This window comes from Accipiter gentilis, chromosome 19, assembly GCF_929443795.1.
Source record: "Accipiter gentilis chromosome 19, bAccGen1.1, whole genome shotgun sequence".
Taxonomy (NCBI): Eukaryota; Metazoa; Chordata; class Aves; order Accipitriformes; family Accipitridae; genus Astur; species Astur gentilis.
This window is the reverse complement of record NC_064898.1, coordinates 28,493,275-28,521,268: the sequence shown is the minus strand read 5'-3', so window position 1 is coordinate 28,521,268 and position 27,994 is coordinate 28,493,275. Positions and strand designations below refer to the sequence as shown.

General features: G+C 45.6%; 2 long non-coding RNA genes across 2 annotated transcripts; both read right to left on the bottom strand.

Moving 5' to 3' along the window:
* Positions 1–144: 144 nt before the first annotated feature.
* Positions 145–12,970, bottom strand: LOC126048326 (uncharacterized). The gene is made up of 5 exons (XR_007508841.1): positions 12,887–12,970; positions 9,695–10,342; positions 3,405–3,807; positions 661–3,053; positions 145–489 (listed from the first exon to the last, which is right to left on the bottom strand). It is a non-coding gene; the product is annotated as an uncharacterized LOC126048326 (long non-coding RNA).
* Positions 12,971–14,855: 1,885 nt separating this feature from the next.
* On the bottom strand, positions 14,856–19,245 carry LOC126048327 (uncharacterized). Its single transcript, XR_007508842.1, has 3 exons — positions 19,021–19,245; positions 18,041–18,174; positions 14,856–15,309 (listed from the first exon to the last, which is right to left on the bottom strand). It is a non-coding gene; the product is annotated as an uncharacterized LOC126048327 (long non-coding RNA).
* Between the last annotated feature and the right edge of the window lie 8,749 nt (positions 19,246–27,994).

Below are 27,994 nucleotides of genomic sequence, written 5' to 3'. Positions count from 1 at the left end.
ACGGCCCCAGTACTGCCGTTTACAGAGCGAGAGGCGCTCGCTATAAAGTGGCGATGAAGAACAAGGATGGCCCGTCGAGATTGTTATAGACGCTCGTGACAAATTGGAGGAACCAATTTGTAGTGAAAAAAAAAAAGTCGAATTTATTAGCAAGCGATAAAAGAGCAAAACAGTGCTGGGCGGCCGGGGAGGCAGTGCTCCGCCACGAGCTCGCAACTTTAGGTTATAGTTACATTCCTTATATACATTCCATGTATCTCTTTCTTGCAAGTCTCCGCCTTGTCCTGCTGCTTCTTTCTTCATTCGTGCAGGTCTGTCACTAGGCAGATTCGGTCTATCTTCTCAAGGACGACTGTCTTTTTGATATAGAATGTCCTTTGATGTAGAAAAATACAGTCTTGGTGGAGCCCATCCCGTTATCTGGTAAATTATAGTTGTTCTTTTCCCTCCTTAGCTAGTAAGTTATAGCCGTTGCCCTCTTCCCGTGACCTTTACGCACCAATTAAGAAAGTTTTGTTATTTACACAAGGCATCTGCTAACTCTCAATATGTCTCTTTTCCCTTACCGATTTCATGAACAAAGTTAACCCGTTCATTACAGAGATGGCAGGAGGAACATAGAGAGCCCCCAGCATTAGCCAGGCAGGGCTTGCAACTCACCTTGTGTCCTGGTTTAACGCCAGCCGGCAACGAAGGCCCACGCAACTGCTCACTCGCTTCCCCGCCCCCAGCGGGACGGGGAGACAATCGGAAGGGCAAAAGTGAGAAAACTCGTGGCTTGAAACGAAAACAGTTTAATCATCATTAAAAAGAAACAACAACTTGTAAGGAAAAGAAGAAGAACAAATGACAGAGAACAGGGTGCAGGCAGCACACCAGGGGTCTGGAGCCTGATGGATGATGGGGGGGTGGTGGTGTGGAATATGGAGGAGGGAAAGGAGGGAGGCAGGGCAGGAGATAGGAGAGCAGGGGGCGCAGGGGGAAACAACTCACGTGGGTTAAAAACTCGTGTGGCTGAAGGGGGTGGGCTGGAGGAGGAGATGGGGGTGTGCATGGGGGAGACACGGACCTAGTGGGGAGGGTAGGTGAGGGTACAAAGGTGCATGGGGGGGTACTAAAACCAGATGTGCTGCTTCACAGAAATACGGTCCCACCTGAATTCAGTAGTAGGGTTTCTTCTGCGCTTAAACATTAATCAGGCATTTAAAAGCTTCAGTAGACTTGCAAACTGAAACCTCTGACAATTTACATAGTCTTATAATTTCTGATATCCAGGATATGTGAAAATAAAACTCTTAATTCAACCATTTTCACTGAGAATGATATGTGTTAATCTAAATCACACAAAGTGAATAATATCATGTTAGCCATGTAGCCTTTATTAAGAGGTTGAAATTACCTTCTCAGGATCTTTTAAGCTTCTAAGCATAAAATAATTAGTGTAGCTTACAGATGTGGAAGAGACATCTTTTGGTATCATAACCAAAGTAGTCTTCTCCTCTATGAATAGCAACACAATCTGTAATACTGCATCAACACCTCAAAACCCATTCTGTCTCTCCCCTTTTGTCAACCAATGTTTTCTTTTAGATATTTCAAGAAATTCTTTCATTGTCTATCCCATAAAATGAGAAGTAGATTATTACGGAAGAGCTCCACAGATAAAAAGTTAATGCATTAGACTAGCTGTGATAAATATATCTCAAATAATTTTTATGTGTGTGATGTTCTGATGAATTATCTAGTTGTTTACAATTGCTAGGACTTCTCTCAGTGGTAAATCACTGACAATGTGCATGAACACAAGAAACTATTCATGGGGCACATTCATCCTTTATGCAGTTACATGAAGTTCTTAAATCACAAAAAGATTTGGCTGTTACACAGTGTGTGTAAATTACATGATAGTAACCCAAACCACAAGACCATGTCTCTCCTACTTTGCTCTGTTGCAGAAGAATCTCAGCTTGCAAAGCACATCAATTTTCTGTAATACAGATAACCAGGGTTCACACAGTCAGACTTTTCAGTTAGAAGGCCACAGAAAGAATCATAAAAAGACCAAGTATCTCTTCCTTAAACATCCTGTTTACAGACAGCTATGTTACCTCCAAGTGCTATGAAAGTTACTTTCTCTAAAACTATCTTCCATTTAGTTTTCCTTTTTTTTTTTTTCCCCCCCTGAAAACAATCTTATAGCTTAATCCTTATAGGATTTTTTTCAAGTTTTGTTTTTTTCTAATGAGTATCAACACATGAAAACTCTAAATAGTTTCAGGAAGGTCAGTATTTGCTACAGTTGCACTTGATCCAACATCCCACTTTTTTTTCCAACAAGCAAACGAGTTCAAGTCTCTTTCAAGAGCCATACAGGAGAAAGTACAGATTCTGCTCTGTCTGCTAACAAGCAGGCGAAGGAGCTGCTACCAATTTGAAAACTATAGAGGCTCTGCCGTGCCCATTTTGAACTGGGGAAGAAAAAAAGTATTTAGGTCCACTTTTTCTCATTTGCAAAGCAGATCCACTGCCTTGGGAGACTGACCAGAATTACCTGGAACAAACATTATTTTTGCCTAGGATCTGTTTGTTAGTTGAGAAAACAGTCACTATGTCTCTGTGATAATATTACACGATTTCATCAAGACATTTCTGTCTCAAGGGGCCCAGTTCTATTTTATTTTCTAGTAACACAGTATCTATCCAATTCCTGTCTCTGACTTAAGAGATGAGCAACATGCAATTTCTTCAATGTCTACTTATCACGTGAGGAAGTCAACAAACCTCTTTCCACAGTTACAAGCACTTTTCAAAGAAGTGACAGTTCTCTCTGGTCATCAACTGACCCTGAACAAGTTGCAAAAAGGATCAATAAATGTGAGAAAGACCTTTGGTATGAGGGAACCCAGACAAACCGGTGCAGCAGCTTTCTTCCCTATTGATTCAAAAAGAATGCTGTTTGGCGGCTGCTGCTTATACGGATAATCCACAAATTATTTGCTATTCTTCTTAGCCAAAGCGCTAAGGCAGTACCATCAGCAACTTCATAATATACCCTGAAACAAGAAGCAGATATTACAGCTCCAAGTCTGAGGAAACAGCATCAATGATTAAGACAGCTCTAACATGGAAGGCATGGTAAGTGGCAGTGGTATAAGGCACTAGCAATTTATCAGGGCTCTCTTTCAAATGCTGGCATTTTCTGCGACTTGGATTTTGCCTATTATTATGAGATCATTACATCACCTATCACAAAAGTGTAGCTTTGTTAACTTTGAAAGAAAAGCTGCTAGACAATATACAAAGTTAGACAAGCGAGGGCAGTACACAGTGATTTCACAGGCAATCTGGAATTGGGCACCCGACTTGAATTCCTGGCTTTGAAAACCTCTCTCCAAATGACTTACCGTCTTTCACTAAGATCCAGCAGGAGTTCTCTCCTGTGCCTCATGCTCTTCTTTAGTCAGCCAAAGCCCACGGAGCTGCACTGTAAGCTTGAAGACCAGGATGCCAGCTTCGTGTCCTATTTCCGTCACCTAGTTCTTATGTACCGTTTCTTGCTAATCAAAAGGCCCAGTGATTCCTCCTCACACATCACACTTGAGTTAGTACATCCAAGCATTATTTCTGCAGCGCTACATTTGTATGGATTAGCTGCTGAACCCTCCAGATGACGTACTGCTTTTCAAGAAGGGTGTAGTATAACTGGTGAGGGTCTACAGTAAGTCCAAGAGGGTGCTCAACGATGTACAGGAGTCTGACTTCAAAGCATAAATTGAAAAACAGCCGCTCAACCTAGAAAGGGCAATACTGAAGAGAAATAACAATGTTTAAACTCTAAAAGGTAGCTATAAGGAAGCACTTTTGTGTGCATCCACTGCACACAGGACATGGAATCATGGGGCTTAAATTACAACCTGAAAAACTTAGGGTATGTGGCAATCTTTGCAACAGTAGTAATAATTACAGGAAATGTTTAAGAATAAATTAGGCAAGCATTTGTCAAGAATGGTACAGAAAGTTGATCATTCACCTCTAGAATGAGAGCAACGCTAGACTATCTTCAAAGGTTCTTCTTTCCCCACTGCTGTCCCTCTCCGCATTTCTACCCTCAAGCACAAGCATCATCCCCAGCTGTGCACTTACAATTACATCTGCATATGCACATGTCTAGATATGCACACATTTATTTCTTCATTACACACAGCTGAAGGAGAGTACTCAGAGGTAAGCCAATTTACATAAACAGCTTTTGAAAGTTAAACACCTCAGCTTCTTGCCAAACGTTAGCCCAACAGAACACCGGGAGCGGTATGTAAATCCTTATTCCAAAACTGTGTTCTCTTAAATCTTATGAAAACCATCTCTAATATAAAGCCTGACTTGTCTATTTTCTGACACTCCCCTTCTCTGTCATCAGGTACTTATTAGATAGTAAAACAACTGACGGGGCAAACACCATAACTAGAACAATAGCTGACTTCCGTAGCAGCTGCATATCATGTCTGAATAAATGTGAGTTTAGTAGGTAGATACACATTCATAAATGCGCAAGAACTGAAAGGAGTAATCTGTAACTGGTAGACTAAGAACACTGCAATAGCATGCAATGTAAATCAACATGCACCTACCTATAGGGAAGGGAAGTACAGAAACATTCTCCTGGATTAAAAAAATATATATATACGCAGCAATGGTAGGAAAAGGTACTTGGAACGTGCCACTTTCAATCCACTGAAACAATGTCTGCAACAGCAGTAAGAACACTGGCAAACTACCTTCTCTGTTCCACAGGGCCTTGAAACCCATACGCATTCTCTGTTGCCACTTGCCATTAGGAAACAAAGGCACTGTGATCAGTAGAAGCGCGTAGAACACCAAAAATGAAACTTTTGAATATGTCACATGCAAGATCCTCATTCTCCGTACAGTCTACAAGGTTACACAATTGTAAAATACTTTGTAAGAATGAGAATCCTGACGTTTGCCTTGCATTAAAAAAGTTTTAAAATTCCGCTTTGTTTTGAGGTTTTTTTTCCCAAGGGCTTTAGAAATAAAAGCATCTTGGTAAAGTGATTTTCACACACTGCACAGACACAAGCAGTGTTTCTCCCACTGCGAGAGGAGTATAAAAATACTCTTATCTAATATGTTAGACAAGAGTGACCGAGGTCTCAGGAGAATCTGTACTTTCCCACTGATTACAAGGAACGGGCCAGGTGCTTTGTGCCTCCTATGCAGCTGGAGCATGCAGTTGCCTGGTAACTTGTTCTGAGCTATTGCATCTTAATCACATATACATGGAGGAATACCAAGCTGACCGCTTAGGTTTATCAGCCAAAACAGTTTACAGCAACACAATAGTTTAGAGCAATTCAGGAAGTTTAACACTGAATTTAGGTATGTGCTTATATGGTTTGATGAACAGAGCTTTTATAAATGAAAGGGAAACAACAGAAGTTATTTACATGTGATTTCAGAGCATACAAAAGGTATAGTCTACAAACCAAATATCAATTATTAGCAATATTTACCTGTTCAAAGGGCATCATGTAATGTCTCAGACTCAACAAGCATGAACTGACAGACTTATGATTTGAAAATTTTTAAAAAGTTCCAATAGTGTGCCCAAAACGGAGGTGTTTCAGTGTTCAGGCTAGACTCATTGTCTCCAGTACATACATATCTTAATTCTAACACAGGATAAAAACCGATTTATAAATTTCCTCTTGTAAAAATGAAACTGTTCCAATCACCCTGTTCACTCCTATTTAAGATATTAAATAGGGCAAATAAGAAGTAACTTGAACCAATCCCTCCCACCCAGCTATAAACCAGGACCATATACAGCCCTTGCAGACTACACAAGATCCTGTCTCATTCCAGCCATATCATTAGCATAAGCTGTGCAAACCCATGCAAATCAACAGGTTTTTCAGACATAAAAGCAGACTCCAACAGCAGTTAAGCCACTTCTTACAACTGACAATATCATACTTCCATCACTGATTATAGCACAAGAACAAAAGAGAATGGGTCTTTATTGTCCTTCATGAACTTGAGGGGCTGCAAGAAACCAGTGAAGTTACAAGCCTGGATTCTGTAACATCACTATCAGCATAATTTCCAGATCAAAGATCCGGCCTCCTGTTAAGATCATCAAACATAATTTTGAGGTCAGAGGACAAATCATCACAACACTATGTTAGGTAGAGTATAAAACCTTATCATCAGATTCTCAGCTAGTTTAAGTCAATGTATTCTGTGTGTTCCGCTGAAGTCAATGAAACTAAACACACTATCACAGGAAAGAGATATTTCAGGACGCCTCAGACCTGGAAAACTATCTTGAAAAATGCCCATAGCTTTTAACAGAAATTCTCTGCACTTCCCACGATCTCTCAACAGCGAGCAGTAGTAAGACCCTAACATTTACTTGCAACACATTTCTTGCATAGCATTCATTTTTATTTTAATTTTAAAAGGGGCAACTAATAAATAAGATTTTTGCAGCTACTCACAAAAATCAATAAGCAAAGACATTTGTTCCAAGATTTAAATTACTTGTACAATTTAAAAAACCATCAAAGCTCTGTAAAGTAAAATAGATACATTTACCTACTAATGTAGGAAACTACAGACAAACTTCAGGAAATGACCAAAGGTGCAGAGGATAGGCTAATAGGCTAAGGTAGAAAAACAACAACAAAAAAATCCCACAGGAGTTCTACAGAAAAATGAGTGAGCAGCCCACAGCACTGGCAGACAACAGATTTTTTTATCCCCACTTCCTCCACCCCTTCTTCTTATCCCCACCCCCCCCCCCCTTTTTTTTTTAAAGGAAATAATTATTCTATTGTGAAACATATTGTCAGTGATGCAGTTGAAGCCAAAAGTTTAAATGAGTTCAGGAGAGGATTAACCGAATTCTAAGACATGGGCCAACACAACTGCTATAGAAAGCATCTGCATCACGGTGAAATGCAAACAGCTACTCTGGTAACGACACATTATTATTCACTAAATTTGCCTTTTACCTTGTCGTATAGTTACTAATGTTGAAAAGAGTCACTGCTGTGCAAGAAACTAAAACTTACAGCGCTTTATGCTCGGAGAGAACTGTGGCCCGTCAGCTCGTGGCTGTGAAGTCTTACAACTTAACACGTTTCAGTTGCACACCAACAAGTTCTGAGGTGGACTGCTGACCCTGGCTAAACACCAGGTGCCCACCAAAGCCATTCTATCACTCCCCCATCCTCAGCTGGATAGGGGAGAGAAAATATAACAAAAGGCTCGCGGGTCGAGATAAGGACAGGAGAGATCATTCACTATTACCGTCACGGGCAAAACAGACTCAGTTTGCAAAATTAACTCAATTTATTACAAATCAACCAGAGCAAGGTAATGAGAAATAAAATGAAATCTCAGAACACCTTCCCACCACCCCTCCCTTCTTCCCGGGCACAACTACCCTCCCGGATTTCACCACCAAGCCCCCCCAGCGGCACAGGGGGACAGGGATGGGGTTTATGGTCATCACACGTTATTTTCTGCCGCTTCACCTCCTCAGGACGAGGGCTGATCACACTCTTCCCCTGCTCCAGCGTGGGGTCCCACCCACGGGAGACAGTCCTCCACGAACTCCTCCAACGTGGGCCATTCCCACGGGCTGCAGTTCTTCACAAAATGCTCCAGCATGGGTCCATTCCACAGTGTGCAGTCCTTCAGGAGCACACTGCTCCAGCGCGGGTCCCCCACAGGGTCACAAGTCCTGCCAGAAAACCTGCTCCGTGGGCTCCTCTCTCCACAGATCCGCAGGTCCTGCCAGGAGCCTGCTCCAGCGCGGGGTTCCCACGGGGTCACAGCCTCCTTCGGCAACCCACCTGCTCCGGCGTGGGGTCCTCCACGGGCTACAGGTGGATATCTGCTCCACCGTGGACCTCCCTGGACAGCCTGCCTCACCAGGGTCTTCACCACGGGCTGCAGGGGAATCTTCGCTCCGGCGCCTGGAGCATCTCCTCCCCCTCCTTCTTCACTGACCTTGGTGTCCGCAGGCTTGTTTCTCTTACATGTTCTCACTCCTCACTCCGGCGGCAGTTTCTCTCCGTCCCAACTTTTTTTTCCTTCTTAAAAATGTTATCACAGAGGCGTTACCACTATCACTGATTGGCTCGGCCTTGGCCAGCGGCGGGTCCGTCTTAGAGCCGGCTAGTATGGGCTCGCTCTCTCTCAAACACAGGGGAAGCTTCCAGCAGCTTCTTACAGAAGCCACCCCTGTAACACACACCCCCCCCCCCGCTACCAAAACCTTGCCAAACAAAACCAATACAACTGCTGACTGTATTCAATAGTTACAGCTTATGTAGGAGGACATGATAAACTTTACTTATTTGCCTTTAACCGATGCTCCAAATATGTTAAAGTCATTCTTAAAGTAGGTTACTGGTTTGATTACCCTTCATACAAAATCCTCCTTCAAATGGAGGTTTCTCTTCTTCTCACATTTAAGGCATGAACAGAAACCACACCTGCATAATCACTGAAATCAGTGCCTATTTTTCAATAACCTTTAGCAGCATCAGAATTCGTCCTCAAGTACCGTTCATAAAGCAAATGCTTCATTCATCAAAACTTTTTTTAGCAAAGGTTAGTAATGCTGTACCACAGACTCTCACGCCCAGTCACACATGTTCTTCCCGAGACTGTTACGCAGCTTCGTATTTTAAAAATCCCATCCTAACTGTGTACCTGATACCGGTTCTCCCCTTTTTAAAGTCTGTTGTTAAGGAAAAGCTGCAAGTCCTACAAAACCAGGCAGACTTGCTTGTTCTTGCCAAAGAGAAAAAGGTTAAGCATTATTAAAAAATAAGACTATTGTCTACCTCTAAGTATCCATAAAGCTATCAACATGAACCGTATGGTGGCTTGTTAGCGTCAATATTTGAACACGGGCATGCAAAATGTCCTTCAGTTAAATTCCAAACTCTATGAATTAATTGGTGGGCAATTCCCCAAGGATAAAACATCTATCAAAAGCCAACAGTAAGCCAGAAATCTCTTTCCATTTCATAGGGTAAAAAAAAAAAAAAAAAAATACAGTGAATCCTTAAAAAAGAAATAGATATTCGACAGGGAACGCCTATATAGTTATAGGGCAAGTAATAAAACATTTAGTGTTTTGATTTTTTTTTTATTTATGTCATCACAATAGTTAGACAAACATGGAAACATTTGCAACAGCAATACTTGGGTCACTTTAAAATCTTGGTAACACTAAAATACAGGGCAGCAACAACTAATGATGTGGGGAGGGGACTTTAGGTCTTATTATTTTCATACACATTCACACACACACACACACACACATATATCTATATACACACGCACACTCCACAACTCCAAAGAGCTATCTTAACTATGTCTGCAAGTAAACTGAAATAGTAGGCAGAAAGGAACCATATCCATACTAAGGCAGTTAGCTGTGTCGTAAAACTGAAGATCACTGCAACCAGTGCCATCTTAAAGAAGAAAAAAAACAAACAAACAAACAAAAAAAAAAAAACTGAAAGGAACCATCACTGTGCATGTCATAAGCATGAAGGTATTTTAACCTGGTGACTACTCTGCTCTATACTTTAAGCATCATTAAGTTTTTATGTATTTTTAAGGTCTAAGGTTATTATTTTAAATGACCTACTTGTAGTGGCAGCCCAAGTAGCATTCTGGAGAACACCACAGTGTCCACAACTTCTACAGGTCAGTGCAGTATGATTAAGCACTACATTTCTAGGGGAGGAAAACAAAAAACCACTACCACTCATTTATTCAATTGAAAAACTTATTACCTGCACTTCCAAAGCAACAGGCTACAGGAACACTGAATGCAAAGTAAACCAGACCCATCTGGAATACTCTGACCTCTCAGCTCCAAGGTACACATCTTTCATTTCGTATTTTAACGGATTAACAGCATTTGGATGCACAGAAACTGTCTTTACAGTGATGTCTGCAGACCTCCGAGTCAAAAGTTAAAATGTCTTCCTAAAATATCACAGTTTTACCACTTCCTCTGAAAGGAGTGAAAAAAACACAGCCAGGGAAGGAGGAAGTGACACAACACCAAGGTTTTTTTTCCAGAGATAACAAAATCCTGAGAGAACAAGATGCTTGTGCTATCAGAATAAAAATCCCCAAAGAAACAAAAGAGTTTACCTTTCCCTTGGAAAAGTTACCTTTGAGTCAAGATCCGCTCTTTTTCTCTCCCAAGCATGAAATCTCTCTTCAGCTTAAGACTGTCTTCTACTGCAGTAGAAATTCAGTGCACACGCTGGAACCTGGATAGAAACTTATTTTAAAAAACAAACAATACAATAGTACTACAGTAGCTAGAAATCTTTTACATATTCTGATGAAAAGACTCAACTTATTTCTAGGAAATAAAGTGTTGGGGGCCAAAGCCAACAGATGATGATCATGTAAGGTTAAATTATTATTAGTAGTACTTTTTTAAATTGATATATTGAAAAAAGCTGGAGAAGGAAGCAGGGACAGAAATGAAAAACCACTTGGGGAGTCAGTGGTATAGATTGTCACCATGCAATCTAAATATTGTAATTGCAGATCACATAGTCAGAACAAGCCAGTCAAAAGTAGCACACTCCCTAGGAGAGGGGCGGGAGTCTCTCTCCCCTTGTATTTCAAGCCAAGACCCAACTAGCAGAAGGCAGCTTTTCTGTCAGATAAAGCAAGGCAAAAGGATCATGTACAGCAACTTCCTTGCAGCCTCTTGCTCCTGAGCACCCTTCTTCACCTCTTTCTTTCTTCCTTTCTTCTGGTGATGGGAAGGCAAAGCATGTTCTGTTCCTGTGAGCCCATACTGCTTGTCCCTATAGTCACAGCAGGCACCTGTGATTCCTCTCCAAAGACATTTACACATAGAAATCAGTTGAGTGGTGTGTTACAGAAGCATAAACTGCAGTGGACATGATTCTGAATCAGTTATTTTCTTGCCCATCATGACAAAATAAAACCAGCAATTTCTTACTTTATAGAAATTCTCCTAAAGTAGTAGTTGCCCCCAATAGCTGTCAAGTTTTTGTGTCACAGGAGAACAAATGCAGCCAAAAGAACATTTTCTCTAAAATGACCACTCTGAACTGCACAAGCAGGCAGGCACAGGCAGCTCCCAATTTAATTAAGTATATGTACACAGCACCACTTAGTGGTGCAAGCAGAGTCACCGCTGACAGGAATGAGAAGTCTGAACACCAACCTTCCTGCCCCGGCCCCCTGGACAATGCAGCCTGATCTTGATAAATTGACCGCCTGGATAAAGAAAGCTATCTGGCAACTAAAAAGATCCATTGTACTTTTCTGCTCAGTACACCTAAAGATACAGATTCACCCTCTAAATCTCGGCAATTTCTTGAATACCACCAATACTCAGAACAGGTTTCAAATGGCAACGTGGCAGGACAAAGTAATAAATACTTATCCTTAAGTCTGCTAACTTTCTAAACCTTTGCCTAGACCTTAAGGAAATGTAAAAACAAACAAACTACTGGCAAGTTCAACACACAATCGACACAAAGTTAAGGCTATCAAGTAGGAACCTGATTACAAGTATAAATCATGCAACAGCTACTCTATGACATGGATGTCCTGAACAGATCCTCCTCTACAGTTTAAGTCCAAGGTACAAACCCATCAGCACCTCCTTCCCTCTCTGTATCGCTGTGGTTATCTGCTCCACGCCCAGAGCCAAAAAGAATCCAGACGTTGGAGTTACTGTTCCTTTTATGCCCACCCCCATACTTCTTTCCCGACGGAGAGGTGATGCACCTGATTTGAGGTGGAGTGCAGACAACCTTCTCATCTAGTGCTGGGCAGTTTATTTGTCCCATAAACAAACCCCAGGAAAGAGAACACACGGTTGGATGGGTGCACTTGAGATTTTGACCACGCGGTAGCACCGTTAACTGCTGAAAGAGCAGGACTCTCTGCCGCTCCGTGTCCATGTCACGACTGCCCTCATGTCCCCAGTCTGCACCCAGCTCCTCCAGAGTGTGCAGAGGGGCTTCCAGCCCTGGCTCAGCAGGCGTCCACATAAGATCCCCCAGCCAAGAGGGGGGTGTATGCTCACCTGCCACATCAATACCGTGGGTACATTAAAAGCCACCCCTCAACCCTTTCCCCAGAAGTGACTGGGGGAGGCTTTTCAGTCATCTGGCTGTAAACCGCCTCCCCCTCAGGGAGGCCAACATCCAGGCATGCCTTGCTCTAACTCCCCAAATCCACTGCCCTCCGAGGAATAAAAGGTGCCTGGGCCACTACCCCGGCTCTAATCTGCAGATATGCCTGGCTTCCCAGAAGTAGGCTGAGAAAGCCAGCATTAAGGCAGTCCTTCCCACTCCCAGATCCACAAAATCCTCAGAGAAAAGAAGAAAAATAGCCACTTCACCGCAGCAGGAAGTAAATGAACTTGGGGGACACAGGAGGCCAGTTCTCCTGGGGTCAATGGAAAGGAGGGGTAGATGCAACATATCTGAGGATTTTCCATGTGCACAGCTGAAACAGCCATGCGTCAAGCAGGGATGCGTCCCATTTATGGCAGTTCCTCCCCACTTCTCATCCCCAAAAGACAAACTCGGGCCTCCGCCTTCTCCTTGTGTAGCTCCCCACTCCCTTCAGCATGGAGCTGCGAGGCTCTGGGTTTGTGGAGAACCACAGGTGGGAAACCAAGGCTACTAATGGTGACCACAGAGAACAGACCAGCTCGGAGGGGGCGAGGAGGGCTGATGCACAATTTCTACCTTTGAATTTGTTGGGAACTTGGTGGGAGTCACAGGCTTGCAAGCCACAACCCCAGCTATCCAGGACATGGGCTTACCAAGATCACAAACCTCCGGGGACGGCGCCTGCGCCGGCGAGCGAACGCCGGGCTGCCCCACGCGAAGCATAGCACATGCGCCCGGGAAGTGCGTCCGCACGGCTGGTTGGGGAGCGGGCGCAGCGGGAAGCCCGCGGAAAACCACGCGAAACCGGCAACGCTCCCGAGTCTGACCTGGTCGGACTCCGGGGTCCGCGAGGACTACGCCCCGCCCGAGAGCCACGCTGCTGCCCGGCCGCCGAGTCCGCGAAAACTACAGCTCCCGGCATGCCCCGGGAGGCAGCCTGCCCTGCTGCCTGACCCCGAGGGGACGCCGCTTCCGTTCCCCCCCACCTCCCCACGCCGGCGCAGCGGCAGTCCCCGCCGAGCCCCCAGCGCCGCTCCGGGTAGCTCCGGCGCTCTCCCGCCGCCACCGCTCCGGCACGGCACGGCCCCGCTGCCGCTCCGTGCGTCCGACAGGGACCCCGCCGTCCTCCTCGGGGTTTTCCCCGGGACCTGCCGGCCGACTGCGCAGCCCCGCCACGGGGCCCGGTGAGCCCCCCCGCGCGCCCATTCTCTCAGCCGCCCTGTCAGCGCCCCCCCACCCCCGCGCGCACGTTCTCTCAGCCGCCCTGTCAGCGCCCCCCCACCCCCGCGTGCACGTTCTCTCAGCCGCCCTGTGAGCCCCCAGGGCTCCCCCCCGGCCTCGGCACAGGCGGCCCCCACCTCCCCCGGGCCACCCCCGCCTCCGACGTTCGCGCTCCGAGGGGCGCCCGGCTCCGCTCACCTTCTCCCTCGGGGCAGCCGCAGCCCGGTCACTGCTCAGCTCAGCTCCGCTCCGCTCCTGCCTGGGCTCCCGGCGGCCCCTCCACTTGCCAGAGAGGAGGCGTCGCCATCAGCCTCACTGCCCGCACCTGCGGCTCCTCCAGCCCCGGCCCGCAGCTGTGGTACCGAAACGCGGAACAAAACCCCTCAACACCAAGGTGAAGTGAAGCAGCAGGCACTGCCTTGATTGAGTGAAAGATGTCAAGAGTCATCTGATGTGGAAGAGGTGTTAACTGGGGTCAAAATACAGATTTTAATACCCATCTTATTTTAGTTCTAAGACTTGGCGATTGCCAGGTCTCATCTTTTCGATTTCCCCAGGTCCACCAGAGAGCAAGGCCACAAGGGAGATTTCTTCCAGAGAGACGATAGAGTTATTAAGTCTAAAGACCACGATTTGCTTTTCTCCTTCATGAAAAGGTGAGTGGATCATATAGCATCACTAGTCACCCAAACAGTTAACCCTGAACTTTTCACCTGTCCTTTAATGCAGTCAACTCCAAGCTAAATTTTTCCCGTTATTAAGAGGGGACCAAAGATCATGTGAAATATTATTATACTTTCTACAAATACACCCCCATCTTAGAGCTTTAGCTACTAGAGAAAGTCTTTGGAGTTTGGGGTCAGAGGAGCTGCAAGTATAAACTTTCATACAGCTCTGTTTAGGATGTGTGATGTTCCTCTGGTTGTCTAAACCAGTCTAAATTTCCACAGATGGTCCCGACTCTGGGTGGCTCTAACAAGCATCCTGGAACTCCAGTAAGTTCTAAACATCGTTTTATATTTTAAACATGATCCCAAGTTCCTTTTTGCACTTGTCTCTACGGTTTTGGCAGCTGACAGCCCCAAGGGGTGCTTGTACAAGTTTCTCCCGAAGGGCGAGTAAATTAATTCTTTTGTCCGTGATGGTTTGGTAACGTTATAATTCACAACGCTATAATTCCTTCTTTCAAATTTAAAAAAAAATAATTGCCTTTTAAATCCATCCAATTTAATCTGCTAAAATGATTCTCGTTGTTCTACCTCTTTTCTCAAGTTTTGGTTAAATTCAATGTCAGTATTCTCCACGGAACTAGATTTTCATCTGACTTTGGAATCGGAAGGCAGGCTGTTACTGAGGTTCAATTTTGTGTCTTTACAAAACTTTGAATCAGTTACGAAACTAGATTATTTTTTTTAATCCAAATTACAAAAACGGTTAATATCAAGATGAATAGCTCAAACAATAATTGTTTCATTTTGTTTATCTCATGTTTAGAACCCCTCAAAAAAAATACATACAACCTCTAAACACACAAAAAGATTATTGCCCTCGACAATATTCCTCATAGCAACCCCAACATTATAAACTTTACACAACTGTTTTCCCAAATAGATAACATGAAACTTACTTATAGATTTTCCGTTTTAAAGGGCCAGTTTCTTTAGACTTCCAGTTTCTTGTTGGGTGCTTTCTTTATTCTCGAATAATGAAGCCAAGGTTCTTCTCCCAGACCTTTACTGCTACAAGTGTTGTTAAAATGACTCGATACGGTCCTTTCCACTTCTCGGTGATTTTATATATATTCAATCTCCTGGTCGGAAGGGATGCGCTGCTACGTCCAATTCTAAGGGTCCAGCTGTGGAGACATACTGACAAAGTTCTTGAAAAGAATTGCTTAAAGAAATCATAACACCTTTTAAAAACATATCTCCAAAGGCACTCAAGATACTCAGAACATAGGACTCTTGATATGGTCTTTCATACAACATTTCATAAAGACTTGACTTTTCTTTCTCTTCTGGCTATACTCTGATTCTTAATAGAGCCACGGGTAACGCTTTAACCCATGTGAGGAGTGAGGTTTCCTGACAAATTTTACTCGACTGTTGCTTAAGGATATAGTTCATTCCCCCTCTCTCTCTCTCTCCCCCCCCCACACACACTTGCTTGTGGTCTATGTGGGGTGTGATAGTCTCAATCCATAGATAATACTTTGCTCAACTTGTCTCATGATCTTTGCTATAAAATGAGGGCCATTGTCAGATGACATTCTTACAGGCACCCCATATTTTGGTATTATCTCTTTGAGCAAGACTTTGACTACTTCCCTTGCTTTGTTGGTGCGACAAGGGAAAGCCTTGGGCCGCCCAGTAAAGATATCAACTAAAACTAGGACATACCCTTATTTTCAAGGCAATTCTATAAAATCAATTTGCTAATATTCTTCTAAAAAATTTCCTTATTTAATAATCCCAAAGATGATCTTATTACTGATTCGGGGATAATTTTACATATACATTTCACGTCCGCTTATAATTGTTTAAACAATCTTTGTCATATTTCACTTTCTGTTTCCCAATATACTTTGTGATGTTCAATGGGGCAATTTCTTTTATTATTGTGGGTGGGACTATTATTCGACCTGTCGGTGTTACAGCCTATCCTGTTTCATTTTGTTAGCCTGCAATCTAATAATTAATTCTTCATCTTTTTCATTATAACTTGGAGTTTCTTTAGCCAATTTTATACCTTTCTCTGGAACTAGTGCTAGGATGCCTTTTTCTGCAGCCTCTTTAGCAGCTTTATCAGCCAGTCGGTTACCTGCGTTAGGACCGGTCTTACCTAACTGATGTGCTTTACAGTGCATTATCGTGACTGTTGTTGGGTTTTGAATGCTTTCTAACAATTTCAGTATTTGTTGTGCGTGCTGAACGGCGGTTCCTGGTGCAGATAACAGTCCTCTTTCTCCCCGTATCGCTCCATGCGCATGTACTACTCCAAAAGCATACTTTGAGTCTGTCCAAGTGTTGACTCGCTTTCCTTGACTTAGTTCCAGAACTCGAGTAAGAGCTATCAGTTCAGCCTTTTGGGCAGGTATCATCGAAGGCAAAGTTGGCAACGCAGTTACCTCCTCAGTAGTTACTGTCTATCTCGATAAACGTTTTCCTTCACAGATGGAACCGCTTCCGTCGGCATATAGTTCCCAATCTGTTTCTTCTAGTGGCACATCTCAGAGATCCAGTCAGCTGGAGTAAACTCTTTCGATTGCCTGCAAGCAGTCACGTTCCAGTTCTCCTTTAACTTGGTCAGTTGTTGAAAACGCAACAGGGATAATGGCGGTAGTATTTTTTAGGTAAACATCATCTTGTTCCAGCAACAACACCACTTGGTATTTCAGCATTCTGCTAGGGGATAACCAGTGCCCCCCTTTCCGTTTTAGCACAACAGTTATCACATGGGAAACGTACAGTAATCCTTTATCCTCAGGCAAACTTACGAGCTTCCTGGATCAGTAGCACAGTTGCAGCGACGGCTCTTGGACGACCAGAGCATCCCAGACTCACATTATCTAATCGCTTCGAGAAGTAGGCCACAGCTCGCCCACTTGGCCCTAAATATTGGGCCAGGATACCCAGAGCTCTACCTCTTCTTTCGCGAGCAAAAAGTTTCAAGTGTCTCTTGTGAGATCTGGCAGACGCTAGGGCTGGCACCCCTATTACAGCCTGTTTCAATTCTTGGAAAGTAGCTTTCTCGGCATCGGTCCAGTCCATTGTTTGAGGTTTTGAGCTGCTCCTATAAAGGTCAGGCCAGCAAGCCACAATTTATAATCTACAGGTGACACCACTCGACCATTCCCGGAAATGCTTGTCATTAATTTTTTTAGTCTTAGGTTCGGGGAGACAACACATTGCCTCTTTTCTCTCAGTTCCCAATTGTCTCTGTCCTTTTAGGATTTTAAAACTCAAATTCAAGTTTCTTCTTTCTGGGTTATTTGGGTTTTTTTCTTTTGACACTCGATATCTACCGATTCCCAAAAAGTTAAGAGTTAACTTTGTGCATTGTTCTTCCGTCTCATCTACAATTAACAGATCATCCATATATTTCAGCAAGATTTCTTGATCATTTTCTTTCTTCCAAATCTCTAATTGTCGTGCCAATTGATTTCCAAAAATGGAAAAGACTATTCTTAAAGCCTTGAGGCAAGACTGTCCACGTATATTGTGTTTTTCTCCCAGTCTCAGGATTTTCCCATTCCAAAGCAAAAACCTCTTTGGGATCCAAGGGAATACAGAAAAAGGCATCTTTTCGATCTAACACTGTGAACCATTCTCATTTCTCCGTTAGGGTTGTTAACAAAGTATAAGGATTTGCTACCACCGGATGAATACCTTGTACTATTTGATTTATTGCTCCGAGGAGGTCTTGAACTAATCTATCATCTTTTTCATCAGCCTTTTAAAAGGCAAGATCGGGGTGTTATATCTGGATTCACATTCTATTAACAATTTGTATCTTAAAAATTTTTGTATTACCATTACTAACCCTTTCCGACTTTACGGTTTTAGGGGGTATTGTTTCATTCTTACCGGATTCGATCCTGGCTTTAAATCAACTCTCACAGGTTCTGCTCTTTGGATTTACCAGGAACTTCCCGGTCCAGATGATTGGAATGACAGCATTACACTTGGACTGGTATAATCTTCTGCTTTCGGTAAACATCCTGTTAACAACAAAGCCACTGCTTCGATCCGTTTAGTTTCTGGAATTAAAATTTTAATCTCTCCATTTTTAAATTTAATTTCTGCCTCTAAGTTCTCAAATAGATCTCTCCTTAACAGGAGTTTCAGGAGAATTTGGCACATACAAAAACTGCCGAGTGACCCATTGCTTTCCTTATTTCATTGTTAAAGATTTAAAGAAGGGTCTAGTTTCTCGTTCGCTTGTTGCACCAACACCACCAATTTCTTCAAAACTTAACTCTCCCTCTGAGGTATTTAAAACTGAAAAGGTGACTCTAGTGTCAACTCAAATTCAATTTTCTGTTCTCCCAGTTTAGCTGTAACCAGAGGTTCTGCTGGGAGACTCCCCTCCGGTCCCCGTCAGATACGTTCACTTAAAAAGAACAAATCTACGTATGGCACTTTATTCCATTTACTTGCTCTCCTACAAAACAACAGTAATTGCAATATAGTATTGTAACTCAAAGTTCTGTTAGTTTACCGTTTTTCCTGCAATTCACCCCAACGTGCCAATAAACATCCCAACGGTGATGTTTCTGGTAACTTTTCATCAGCAGTTCTATTTCCTGCACTCTTATTCTTAAACAATTTTGCTAATGCCATTATACTTATATACATTCAAATACCAAATACCACGCAAATGCAAACGACAGCTGTCCCAGATAATACACAAAGTCCAACCCAGCAATAGCTTTCGCTTATGACTTACGGGCAGACGCCTAGGCTTCCATTGCAGACGGCTACCCTCCAAGCCCCAACCCTGCGAAGCTTTCGCCGTGCCTCACGGGCAGGCTTTCCAAACAAATTCCAAAGAAGCAGCGCCTTACCTTTTTTCCAGGGAACGCTGCGAGGAGCTTTGCGTGTCGAGGGTGACGGTTCTCCCCAAGAATACCTCGGTGCTGGCCGGAGTTCGATCGACACTCAATCTTGTCCAGTCTCACTTGCAAGGTCCCATCTGGGTCGCCAAAACCGTTACCGAAATCCAGAATAAAACTCCTTAACGCCAACGTGAAGTTAAGAAGCAGGCACTTTGTTTATCGCAGCGCTGGGGACACGGGGGATCGCTCCTCCAAAGGCGTGTCCCACTTAGTATCAAAATCCATCAGTTTTTTCAGGCTTTTCCCGCCAGGTCATTGTTACCTAAGCTCCTTCCGTAAAAACGCATACTATGCTCGTTCTCAAATTTAACCGTTGTAACGATCGGTCCTGTGATTATATAACCTTATCAATATTCTTATTTAAAAACAATCATTGGTCAGCGACACTTGGCTCTGCTGACTGGCATCTTCGATACTCAAATCGAGATGGGAAGGGTAAGGGGGTTTCCAAGCAGCAAACTGGTGTCCACGACGGTTTCCTTAGTTTCCTGAAACAGAACGTAGGAAAACCAGTAACTTCCTGGTGAGGTTTCTAGGGTTAGCTGTTTCAAACTTTAACAGTATTACAGTTCCTAGCGTCACGCATAACAGCTCCTAAAGTTTCTATGGCTACGTTTCAAACTTAACAATCCTATACGTTATGCTTCACAATTTTACTTCTTAATCAAACCTAACTCTTTTGTGTGATTAAATGTTGATTTCTTTACCAGAATATTTGCAACAGCTGGAGCCCAGCAGGAACAGGGGGGGCATGGCCCGCCCCCCCCAGCGCCTCACCTCCTCCTCCCCTGGGCTCCCTCACAGCCCCTCGCCCCATGCAGAGGGAGCGCAAACGCAGCCCGGAGGGCAAAGGGGCCGGCCGGCCAGCGTCTATTCAGTCAGTCGCGCGCCTATCGAGTCCTGCCAGCGAGTCTGCTCCGGGGCTCGGGGCGCCCCCCGGCGCTCCCCCTGCCCCTCCGACACCTCTGATAGCATATTTCCATACGTTCTGTATGGCACGTCTAAATATTTGGATGGTTTTAATACTTTGTACCAGCTGTGGTTTGCTGCTAGGTGACTGCAAAAGTGAGATTTGGTAAATAATTGTTAGAAATCTTATACTAACGCTACAACTGAAACAACAGACAAAAGTGTAGCTGAGCAATTAACTAGCAGAGGTAGGTACTCCTAAGTTTTGCAGTTCTTTGCTCTTATGACTAGATGTTCCCCTGTAAGCTAAATGGGAACAATGCTGAAACTGACCACGTGATTGAAACTGCGTTAAGCTTCAAGATCAAAGAACAAGGACAAGAATAAAGACTTCGAGGACAGCCAGCAAGAACTTCAAATGGGTCGGTGGTCGCAAAAGCACCCCTTCGTCTCAAATGGATCCTTCGTTGCGCGTGATCGGATGTAGGCAGTGCTATGATAATTGGTTGCCGTCGTTTTTATGTATATGTATACTCATCTGATTAATAAGCAATTAGTTATTCTATATGACCTGTTTGTGCTAAAGCTGTGGCATGCACACTAGGTGGAACTATCCCCTGTGCATCCAGCGCTGCAATGAAGAACACCTGCTTTCTAAAACTCCAAAACGAGTCTTAGGGAGTTTCTTCGACCAGATTTTCAGTATCAGAGGTACAAGGGAGGAAAGGAAAAAAAAAAAAAAGAAAAAAAGTTTGGGTTTTTTTTTTTTTTTTCTCCCAAGGCTCCCAGGAGCGGCACTCCTGTGGAGCACTCCCCTGGAATGTGGTAATTGCCACTGAGTGCAGAGAATGAGGTTGGTCTGTGGATGGTCTTTGGAAGACAGTTTAGGATTTTGTGGGTGAAGGGTGGGGGGAGTTGGACTAGATGGCCAGCATGGAGTAGGCCAGGGTTGTCAAGTGGCTGAGAGTAACTTCATTATTCCATGCTGTGTTTGTAAAAAATATTGAGGTGATCTAATGATATTTATAATTTTTATGTCTAAGTGTGGAAGTGGACAGTGGGTGAAGAGGAGTGGAGCTCACTTGTTTTCTGCTTGGGAACAGGGATTGCAGAGGTAATGTCACCTCATGCAGTAAAAGTTCTGGATGGGCAGTGACGGACGTAATCGCAGTGAGGAACGTGGACAAGACTGATATGGCAGAAAATGCTCTGTAAAACTTTGAAAATAAAGAAAATACAAAACAAAAAGTAAAAGAATATGGCACTGCTCCAGATGTAAGTAAAGAAGTTTTTAATTACAAAAAAAAAAAATTTAACATCATAGCAGCTGTCCTTACATAGTACATCTTTTGAAGTTGCGATTGTAAATGTCTTGCAAAACTTTGAAGTTGGTATTCTAAAACGTAAATTTAAAACAAAACACCATTCACCGTGGGCTCAGTCTCTGGGAGTAAAGACATCTAAGGTAAAGTTAAAAAATTTACTCCCAGGGCAGAAACCGTTTTCCTTTGCAACATTGCAGTAGGGCAGTGCTTTAACGTCAAAATGTGCAGTAGTGCTGTGCTTAACATGGTCACAGGTAAGGGGTCGGAGGTCAAAGGGTGTGGGGCTCAGAGGCCATAGGTTAGCAGGTGCAGGGGGCTAAAGTCTCTGAAGTCAGAGATCAAAGGGCACTGGGGCTGGGGGGGTCAAAGCTCATGGACTCGGGGGTCAAAAGTCACTGGGGTCAGGGGGTCATATGTAAAAGGTCAGGGGGTCAGGGCTCAAAGGTCACCAGGGTGAGGAGGTCAAAAGCTCAAAGGTTGAAAAGTCAAGCTCAAAGGTCACAGATTGGGGTCAAAGGTCACCAGGTCAGAGGTCACAGAGTTCTGGGTCAAATGTCACTGGGGGCAGGGGTCAAAGGTCACTGGATCAGGAGTAAAAGGTCACGGTGGTGAAGAAGACTCCCAGTGGAAGAACTGGTGGAAGAACTCCCAGTCTGAGAAAACGGACGGCTAGAGAGCAGAGCTGCCAAAGCAGCCCAAAAGAATGCCGCAAGAGAGGACTGAATGGAATCTATCAAGACCAATCCAAGCTTTAGAGCTGCTAATACAAGAAAAGCACTCCATTGGCACTGTGCCGATGAGTACGGGCATTCGAGACCCTAGGGATGGTGCCTAAAGCGCATGCCACCCTCCCCCGGCGCAAAGTGCAATGAGGACATGGAGACCCAAGGAAGGTCTAAGCACAGAAGACAGACTACACAGACTACAAACCACCGCAGACAGAGGCTGGAACTGTCCTGCTAGCCCCACGCTGCTCTCACACTGAAAAGCAACCCGCTCCCTTTGCCTGCCCAAAGGGGACTGCTCCTGGACAGCCCTCTCTCCTGTGCTAACTTCAAAACCCCTCCCTGCAATTCCCAGCTCTGTCCCTTCCTCCCAGCCTCTCCCCAGCCTGGGTCCCTCAACTTAGCTTTCAGAGGACCGAGGGTCCAAATCCATCCTCCACAAAACCACACGGGCTAACTGGGATGTTCCTCAAGGGGACACATTGCTCTTCAACATCTGCAATGAAAAAAACAAATAAACAAACAAAAACAAATCAGAAAAGGGAGTAAGCATCCCGCTGGCCAACGCCAACTACTTTCCCAACTCCCCCTTCCTCACGAGTGCCACCGTGTTCACTTCCCCGCTCATTCCAGACTCAGACCCTGCAGCCGTCGTCACTGGTGGTACCCGAGGTACCAAGAGACACCAAGTTAGCACGGCGCTCCTGAGAAGCCATCGGCCCCACGCTCCTCCTCACTAATCCACAGCTCACCTCAAATGCTCATCCAATTCAAAGATAGACCACACAGCGCCTCCAGAACAGAAGGTAAATGCTGAACTGAGCAGCCCCATAATACTTTGCTATCCAACACTGACGTGGCCAACAACTGCCTCACCTTCTCAGACCGCTCACCGGCATGCAGCTTTGCAGGAGACCTTATAGCAGACTTCACGGTACATAAAGGGTGCCTATAAGAAACCTGCAGAAGGACTTTTTACAAGGGAGTACAACTATAGGACAAGGCAGTAACGATTTTAGTCCTAAGAAGGGGACATTTAGTTTAGGCGTTAGAACGAAGTTTCTCACTATGGGTGGCGAGGCACTGGAACGCGTTGCCCAGAGAACCTGCAGATGCTCCCTCCCTTGAAGCATTCAAGGCCAGGTCAAATGGGGCTTTCAGCAACCCAGTCTCACAGAAGGTGTCCCTGGGGGGGTTGGAACTAGAGGATCTTTATGGTGCCTTCCAACCCAAACCATTCTATGATTCCATGAAATCCAAATCCAACCGCAAAACTCATCTAAGAAAGGCTGGTGAACCCTCCTCCCTTTCCCCAGCAGTCCCAAAACTTTAGAAACTCCTTTTCTTCTCCTCAACTGTCAGGAAAAGAACCCCACTGCTTCCTGACACCTCCTGCCCTCAATTTGCACCCCTGAACCCCCTTCAGTAGCTACTCCTCAGGAGCTGCTCTTCTGAGCCACACCCCAAATTCTGGGGGCACCCCCTAACCTACAGCTTCCCAGAGACTCTGAGGTCTGCTCCATGCCCACAAAATAAAGTCAAGTCCCAAGGCTTGTAATCTACGAGGGGCCTGCCACAAGCTGCAAAGATTGTAGGGACAATGTGGCATTCTGTGGGCAATGAGGAAAGGCATCGTGCCTCACGGTCCTTCTGCTTTCTTCAGAAATACTAAAACTCCATATACAGATGCATACAAAGACGCTCACCCTAACCTCTGCTAACAATATCACCATCGGTCCCATTAAGAGAGATATCAGCAACTCACACAGCATACAGCAGAACTGGTGAAAAAAACCCCAAGGTTCCATTTTCAATAAAGTTGGGAATTCCAGGGAAACACAACGCATGAAGAATTAAAAACAAATAAACAAACAAACAATGCATACTATTAAACCATCTTTCTACCCCTGAACACTCAAAACAAAACTACTGACCTGAAAAAAAAAAAAAAGAAAAAAAATAATAAAAAGCACACATATACAAGTGTTAACTTTCTACCACACATGCTGCTGAACCTTAACTGGTCCTGAAGCTTTAACCTCAAGCAGACACATCTTCCCAAAGGGCTGAGCCAGCTCAAAAGCTGCAAAGGACTCAAGGAAGAGCTGAGCACCAACACCAGAGAAACCCAGGAGCACAATGAGCTCCCTCAGCAGAGGCTGTGGCTCAAATACCCCCGAGCCCCTGCCCACCACCCTTAGCACAATCCCCTGGGAAAGGGGAAGGGCAAATCACCAGAAGTTATGAAGTCAGCTGGAGGAGCAGCAGCACTGTTCTCACCTGCCTTAAATTTACAGCAAATGAGACCCTGAATAGAGAAAGCAACACTTACTGGCAACAATGATACCTGCTCCTACAGGAGCTGTACTACAGCTACAACTATTGCATCGGCAATGTGACCAGCTAAGGAGTTAAACTTAATTTTTCTGAGACATAGACAGAAAAAGGCACATGTGTCTCTAAATTTGGTAGGAAATTAGCTCATTAAATGCAATAACAATGTAGTTATTAAAATCACATCGGTCAACGGCGAGGCCAGCAGACGCAATGGTAAGTTGGCGGCTAAGCACTAGATTGAGGCGGACCACGAGGTTCCCGAGGCCTAGGAGCCCTGGGGAAGAGCAGAGGGCAGAGACTGTGCAGAACCGGCAGCTCTCGCGAGAGAGGCTGACGCGGCGTGGGCATTGCCAGGGGCAACCGTGGGAGATTTAAATGGCCCTGAGGAGCGCCAGCGACCGGGAGCGTGGCAAGCAGGGCGTGGTGCGTCAGAAAGGTGTGCCGTGGTGCGGCAGTTTGTGTGGCAGTTCGTGCGGGCAGAGCGCAGAGCCCCCCCCCGCCCAGCTCAAGCAGGCTACTGAAGCGGTGGGCATCGTCCTCAGAAGGAGACCCTGGTATCACTGCCACTGAGGTGAAAGCCATCGCTAGGACAAACGTGGTGATGCAGACTGAGCTCCCATGTAAACATGCAGCTGTCCGGGTATCTGGCTGCGGGGAGTGCCCGAGTCTATCACTGATGCCGGAGGGCAGCAGGGACACCTCTTGTGTGAGATGTGCCCAGGTAGAGGATCTGCTCAGCCTGGTGGCAGAGCTGAAGGAGGAAGTGGAAAGGTTGAGGAGTATCAGGGAGTGTGAGAGGGAGACAGATTGGTGGACCCACACCCTACCATCCCTGAGGCAGAGGCAGCAGATGGAGGCTCCGTGAGAAGCGGAGGTTCCCCTGCCCCCTCGCCACCGGGCAGGAGGGGACCTAAGAGATGGAGGGGAATGGATACAGATCCCTGCTCGGGGAGGCAGGCGAGTCCCCTCCCGGTCTCCCTCACTTTCCCAGTTGCCCCTACGCAACAGGAGCGTGGCTCTGGAACTTGAGGACCAGGTCAATGAAGATCGGGGTATAGGTGAAGCCCTATCCAGGGAAGGCGCCTAGGCTCAGTCGGGCAGCCCCACGCGTTCCCAAAGCCCCCGAAAAAAAGAAAAAGGAGGGTAATTGTCATAGGCGAGTCCCTTCTGAGGGGGACAGAAGGCCCAATATGCAGTCCTGACCCATCCCACAGGATGAGGAGGAGAGGGAAGGCCAATAAGGCAGATATTGTGCTGAGAGTCTGTAATAGACTGCCTGACCAGGTCGAAGAGATGGATGAACCATTCTACAAGTGGCTGGCAGGGCACTGGGGCGATTAGTGGAAGGAGCACAGGTAGTGTTTTCCTCAATCCCTTAGTGGCAGGGAAATATACTGAAAGGAACAGGAAACCACACCTGGTGATTACGTGGCTCAGAGGCTGGTGCCATCGGTGGCGTTTTGGGGTTTTTTGATCATGGGGAGGTTTACACGGCACCAGGCTTGCTAGCGACAGATGGTATCCAGCTATCTCAAAGGGGTAAAAGAATCCTTGCTCGAGAGATGGCAGGGCTCATAGAGAGGGCTTTAAACTAGGGCTGAAGGGGGTAAGGGATAAGACTAGGTGCACCAGAGATGAGCCTGGGGGCAGCGTGTGCCGATGTTAGGGGTGGATTCGATAGGCCAGCTCGAATGCATCTATGCCAACGCCCGCAGCATGGGCGATAAACGGGAGGAGCTGGAAGCCATCGTGCAGCAGGATAGATATGACTTACTCCCCATCACGGAAATACGGTGGGATGACTCCCTTGAGCAGAGTGCTGCAACGGATGGCTGCGAGCTCTTCAGAAGGGATAGGCAAGGTAGAAGAGGTGGTGGGGTGGCTCTCTATGTTAGGCAGGGTTTGGACTGTACAGAGCTACACGAGTGTGATGACAAGGCGGAGTGCTTATGGGTGAGGATGAGAGGGAAGGGCGATAAGGCAGATATTGTGCTGGGAGTCTCTTATAGACCGCCTGACCGGGTCAAAGTGACAGATGAATCGTTCTACAAGCGGCTGGCAGTAGTCTTACAATCGCGTGCCCTTGTTCTCGTGGGGGACTTCAAGTGTCCAGACTCTGCTGGAAATATGCCACAGCTGAGAGTAAACAGTCTAGGAGGTTCCTGGAGCGTGTGGAAGATAACTTCCCGACACAGGCGGTAGGTGAGCTGACCAGGGGAGGAGCCTTGCTAGATCTATTGTTTATGAACAGGGAAGGACTGGTGGGAGGCATGATGGTCACAGGCAGTCTTGGGCTTAGTGACCGTGAAATGACAGAATTCTCAATTCTTGGTGAGGCAAGGAAAGGGGTTAGCAAAACCAGCGCTCTGGACTTCTGGAGGGCAAACTTTGGTCTCTTTGAGGCACTGGTTGAGAGAGTCCCTTGGGACATAGTCCTGAAGGGCAAAGGGGTCCAGGAGGGACAGACATTCTTTAAGAAGGAAATCTTAACAGCTCGGGACCAGGCTATTCCCCCGTGCCGCAAGTCGAATCGCCGAGGAAAACACCTGGCCTGGTTGAACGGGGAGCTTTTGCTAGGAGTCAGGAAACAAAAGGAGAGTTTATCATCTCTGGAAGAAAGGGCGGGCAACCTGGGAGGAGTGCAGGGATCATGTTAGGTCATAGAGAAAGGAAATTAGAAAGACAAAAGCTCAGCTAGAACGAACTCTGTCTGCTGTCGTAAGAGACAACAAAAAATGTTTTTACAAGTACATTAACAGTCAAAAGAATCCCAAGGAGCATATCTATCCTTTAAGGGATACTGAAGGGAATGTTGCCAACAGAGATGAGGAAAAGGCTGAGGTACTTAATGCCTTCTTTGCCTTAGTCTTTAAGAGGGAGACCAGTTATCCTCAGGGTACTCTTGCCTCCTGGGCTGGAAGGTGAGGACAAAGAGCAGAATATAGACACACACACACCCCTTAATCCATTAATCTGGGAGGAAATAGTTAGTGACCTACTACACCATCCGGATGCTCACAAATCTGTGGGACCAGATGGAATCCATCCAAGAGGACAGAGGGAACTGGCAGAGGTGCTTCCCAAGCTGCTCTCCATCATCTGTTGGCAATCCTGGTCAACAGGGGAGGTCCCAGAGGACTGGAAGCTTGCCGGTGTGACGCCCATTTACGAGAAGGGTCAGAGGCAGGATCCGGGGAACTACAGGCCTGTCAGCCTGACCTCGGTACCAGGGAAGATTATGGAACGGTTTGCCTTGAGAGCGCTCACGTGGCAAGTCTGGGACAAGCAGGGGATTGGGCCTGGTCAGCGTGGGTTTACAAAAAACAGGTTCTGCTTGACCAACCCGATCTCCTTCTGTGACCAGGTGACCCACCTAGTGGATGAGGGAAAGGCTGTGGATGTTACCTACCTTGACTACAGCAAGGCCTTTGATACCGTCTCTCATGGCATACTCCTCGAGAAGTGTGGTTAGACAGGTAACCCGATCGGAAGATTTCGCGGTGTACGGAAAGGTAGGACCCCACCCCCTTCAGTTACGTTAACCAATAGCAGTTCAGTGGTGACGCAAGCGCACCGTGGCTATATAAGGAAGCAACACGGGGAATAAACGCTTTTCGCCATCCACCA